Genomic DNA, 5,814 nt, shown 5'->3' with positions numbered 1-5,814 from the left:
TTAACTGACTTTAACCCCTTATAAAATTTATTTTCCAGACACTGCCCAATCTGTGTACCAGTCGTTAAAAATCATATCTTGAGTATTGTAACTCGAAAATCAGTTTCGTGATTTTTCCCAGAAACTAGACTCATGTGCCCATCTATGTATTTTTTTCTAGAATTTTGGTCGGGCCAATTAGTACAGTTTATTAGTCAAAGTCTCCCATGTTGCAGGGGTCGACTACACTGACCTTTGCCCATTACGACTTGGATATCTCCCTGACGGGGCTTCAATACTGATGCCGTTTGTTTCTATGAAAACTAGACTCAGAGAGGAATCTGTACATATATGGTACGACCCCTAATTATCTCTGGTTAATTTATAATGAATTTCCAAAGTCGGAGCAGGAAATCCAGAAACCGTTCTGGCCCTGTCCCACAAAAATCTGATTATATCTTAATATACTGCCCATATGATCTTTTCGTTACTTCCTCATGAAAACAGACTCATCGAGCTTCGATTACATAATTTATTCATCAATTAATTCCACTCCTATATTTTTAGTGATTTTTCAATCTCATGACACTGCTGCTGCCAGCATCTGTTACGAAAGTAACTAGGTCCATTTCATGCCTACCCTTGATCCAACTCAATCGAACATTCGTGCCATTTTCGCATGGCTTAAAGTTTACATGCCAAAGTTCAAACACAACGTAATAGCTTATACATGCCAAAATGTTTTTCTAAGCCAACTAAGAAGAAAGTACCAAAACTTGCTATCCGGTGTGATGACTTCGATGACGGCCTGACCCCGCAAAAATAGATGAGTCCAAGCAACCTATAATGGGTGACAAGGAAACACCGAGTGAGTTTATAACTCAGTAAGTCATAAGCAATGCACTACCATCCATGAATAACATTATCACAAGAGGAAAAAAAATGGAACGAGACAATTTACTCCATCCATACCGAACCATACCATAGTTCCTCCAACCTATCGATTCCGTTTCATATCAATTCATGCATTCACATTCCATATACTCATCAATAGGACATTGAGGCATTTTCATAAATCAATTTATTTTCGTTACAATCAAACGACTAAACGGCCTTTCACCCATCCTACGATAAATTTTATGTACGTGACTTCAAGTATATTTCTCACATAGGTTCAAACTTACCGAGCTCAACACCAAGTATAAGCATAGCACCTATTAGCCATGTACTCAAGACACTTACCCGATCCGCTGTCCGCGATCGACTCAATAGTGTCGCACACATAGTGTCCATAATGATTCACGAATGTATATTGAGTCCGCACACTCAGTGCTATATAATCAACTCGCACACTTAGTGCTACGTAATCAAATCGCACACTTAGTGCTACATAGTCAAACTCGCACACTTAGTGCCGCATGGTCAATTCGCACACTTAGTGCATCATATTCATTTCGCACACTTAGTGCAACATAGTCAAATCGCACACTTAGTGCTGTACAATTTAATCCCGCGCACTTAGCGCCAATCTCATGGTCATAAATGGTTATACCCGCACGTTTAGTGCCGAGATCAACAACTCAGTACATCTTACCTCTTTTCATTCAACAATTTCATCATCACATACGTACATGCATATATATATGTATATTTATTCATTCCATTCAGCATCAATACATAAACATTATGACCATTTGAAATGATACCAACTACATGCTTAATGACTTACTTTATGTTGGGTAAAATAATTCCGAGTCGGCTACTCGATGACCTTCGATTTCCCCTTGTTGGACGCCTCTCCTTTAGGTTCTTGAGCTTAAATAAACAAATCAACTAGTTTAATTACCTTGCTAGTTATTTATAAAAATGCACATATCATCCCAACTCGACACAAGAGTCAAATTCATCACTCAAACATTCACACCAATCTATTTGAATATTTTGGCCGAAACCCTCAATTGGCTATCATAGCCTTAATATTTCAATATAAACATGTATACATCAAAGGCAATTTTAAACACTTAACCCTTATACTCAATAATGAAACCAAACCGTATACCTAATTATTAAACACATCACTTCCAAATGCATGTATTAACTAACATATATCCAATCCACATGCCAAGTTACCATGAATAAATTAAACTTATATATATATAACCTTTCATACCCTTGTATCTAATGTCATAAGAATAGCCGAATGTCCAAATTAACCAAGCTTAAAGATTTAACCTTCAACACTTTAATATTCCACAACCTATTCTTCAAGGCTTCAAATATAAAGTGATTAACATTTATACTCTTATGCCGAATTAGCTAACACTTTTAATCCATAGCCGAATGTCATTAAACCTAAACCACCATGAAAATTTTACTTATCACCTCATACCTTATTATCAAATTGAACTAATTATGCTTATAAAAATGATATCAAACCGAAACCTTTTGATAATTAAGCCTCTAATTATTTATTTCAATTACCCAAACGAAATTTTCTCACATTTAACACTTATTTACCAACCAATTGTTGAAGACAAACAAAATCTCATTTCCTCCCTTGACAACCACAACCGAAAGCTCAAATCAACCTACTTGGCCAAACATCAAACCTCCTAACAATCAAAACTTAAGCCATGGAATGATTAGAACTTGAACTAACCATCTTCTTTATACAAAATTTTCCAAGGGTTTCAAGGTACTTACCTCTTCTTAGTCCTCATCCAAACCGAACATAAGCAAGAGAACTCTTTCTTCTTCCTTTGATTTTTCGGTCAAGAAGAGCAAAGAGGATGAAGCCTTTTTTTTTCTTCTCTAGTTTCGACAAAATGGGGGAGCAAGGATGAAACAACTTTGGTTTCTCCTCCCACTCCCCTCATATTTTATTGTTCTTAACACAACATGTTGTCATAAACTTTTTATAATATGTTTTACCCATCACCATTTGCCTATCCACTTTGTCATGGCCGGCCACTACTATTTAGGGAGGGGGAATTTGACATGCAAGTCCCCTTTTTCTTCCACATGCACTAATAGGTCCTCATGCATTGACCTATCACATTTTAAAATTTTCTCATATAAGTCCTATTGATTAAATTCACATGCAATCGACTAAATCGAAGCTTGAAATTTTCACACATTCATGATTACATATTCTAGACAATAAACATCACATTCAAACCTTTCGGTGACTCGGTTTAGCGGTCCCGAAACCACTCCCCGACTAGGGTCAATTTGGGCTGTCACAACTCTCCCTCACTTAAGAAATTTTCGTCCTCGAAAATCTTACCGGTAAATAGGTTTGGATATCGTTCTTTCATCGAGCTCTCGGGTTCCCAGGTTGCTTCCTCGATCCCGTGTTTGAGCCACAACACCTTAACCAACGAAACCCTTTTATTTCGCAACTCTTTCACTTCACGAGCTAGGATACGAATCGGTTCTTCTTCATAGCTCAAGTCAGATTGAATTTCAACTTCTGAGGGATTAATCACATGTGACGGATCGGATCTATAACGTCGAAGCATTGAAACATGGAAGACATCGTGCATCCTTTCAAGTTCAGGGGGCAAAATCAATCTATATGCAACCGGCCCCACTCGTTCAGAAATTTCGTACGGCCCAATGAATCTTGGGCTCAACTTGCCTTTACGGCCAAATCTGAGTACCTTCTTCCAAGGTGACACTTTAAGAAACACTTTATCTCCCACCTGATATTCAATGTCCTTTCGTTTTAAATCCGCATACGATTTTTGACGATCTGTGGCTACCTTCAGACTTTCGCGGATTACCTTTACTTTTTGTTCGGCATCTTTAATCAAATCAACTCCGAAAATTTTACTTTCACCAAGCTCGGTCCAAAACAATGGCGTACGGCATTTACGACCGTACAAAGCCTCATAAGGTGCCATCTTAATACTTGATTGAAAACTATTGTTGTAAGCGAATTCAATCAAAGGTAAATACCGTTCCCATGAACTACTGAACTCGAGGATGCAACATCTCAACATATCCTCAAGTATCTGAATTATCCGCTCGGATTGACCATCGGTTTGGGGGTGAAAAGCGATGCTAAATTGCAGCTTGGTACCCAAAGCTTCTTGCAATTTCTTCCAAAATCGTGAGGTGAATCTCGGATCTCTATCCGACACGATAGAAATAGGTACTCCATGTAATCTCACAATCTGAGAGACATACAATTCGGCTAGTTTATCCAATGAAAGATCCGTACGCACGGGGATAAAGTGAGCCGACTTAGTCAGCCTATCAACAACAACCCAAATCGCATCCTTCTTACTTGCGGACAATGGTAGTCCGGACACAAAGTCCATTGTGACTCGGTCCCATTTCCACTCAGGTATCATGATCGGCTGAAGTAACCCTGAAGGCACTTGATGTTCTGCTTTCACTTGTTGACATATTAAACATCTCGAAACAAAGTCGGAGATGTCTCGTTTCATACCATGCCACCAAAACCGACGTTTCAAGTCGTTGTACATTTTCGTGCTCCCCGGGTGAATTGACATTCGGCTACAATGGGCTTCGTTCAGAATCATCGGAATGAGTTCCGAATTCCTTGGAACACACAAACGACTTCTAAACCTCAAACAACCATCATCATCAATCTGAAACTCCGATTCCTTGTTCGGAACACACTCAGCTCGTTTTGCAACCAATTCATCATCGACTTTCTGAGCTTCACGAATTTGATGAGTCAATAATGGTTTGGCTTTTAATTCAGCTACTAACACATTGTCAGGTAGAACAGACAAGTGTACATTCATCGCTCGCAAAGCAAACAGTGATTTCCGGCTTAAGGCGTCCGCAACCACATTAGCCTTTCCCGGGTGGTAATCAATGACAAGCTCGTAATCTTTCAACAACTCAAGCCAACGTCTTTGTCGCAGATTCAAGTCTCGTTGAGTCATCAAATATTTGAGACTTTTGTGATCCGAAAACACATGGCACTTCTCACCAAACAAATAATGTCGCCATATTTTCAATGCAAACACAATGGCGGCTAGTTCGAGATCATGGGTCGGATAATTTCTCTCGTGTGGCTTCAATTGTCTCGACGCATAGGCCACAACTCGACCTTCTTGCATCAATACGCAACCCAACCCAAGTAGGGATGCGTCACTATAAATGACAAACTCTTTACCCGATTCGGGTTGCACCAAAATTGGAGCTTCAGTCAAATGAGTTTTCAGTTGATCGAAGCTTTTCTGACATTTCTCCGTCCATTCGAATTTAACATCCTTTTGAAGTAGCTTCGTCATTGGTGTGGCTATCATCGAGAAACCTTTGACAAATTGTCGGTAATAACCGGCGAGCCCTAGAAAGCTCCGGACTTCGGTAACATTTCTCAGAGGCTTCCAGTTAAGTATGGCTGAAATTTTGCTCGGGTCAACTCGAATACCCGATGCGGATACCACATGACCCAAGAAGCTAACCTCTCTTAACCAGAACTCACACTTACTGAACTTAGCATATAACTGCTTATCCCGCAAAATTTGCAACACTAGCCTCAGATGCTCAGCATGTTCGGTCTCATCTCTTGAATAGACCAAGATGTCATCAATAAACACAACTACGAACCGACCCAAATACGGCCTGAAGATCCGATTCATCAAATCCATAAACACCGCAGGGGCATTAGTGAGCCCAAACGGCATCACTAAGAACTCGTAGTGACCGTACCTCGTTCTGAAAGCAGTTTTGGGTACGTCCGAATCTCGAATCCGCAACTGATAATAACCCGATCTCAAATCTATCTTTGAAAACACCGATGCTCCCTTTAATTGATCGAACAGATCATCAATACGCGGTAACGGATACTTA

The sequence above is a fragment of the Gossypium hirsutum genome, chromosome A13 (genome assembly GCF_007990345.1).
Source record: "Gossypium hirsutum isolate 1008001.06 chromosome A13, Gossypium_hirsutum_v2.1, whole genome shotgun sequence".
In the NCBI taxonomy this organism is placed as follows: Eukaryota; Viridiplantae; Streptophyta; class Magnoliopsida; order Malvales; family Malvaceae; genus Gossypium; species Gossypium hirsutum.
This window is presented reverse-complemented; position numbering follows the sequence as displayed.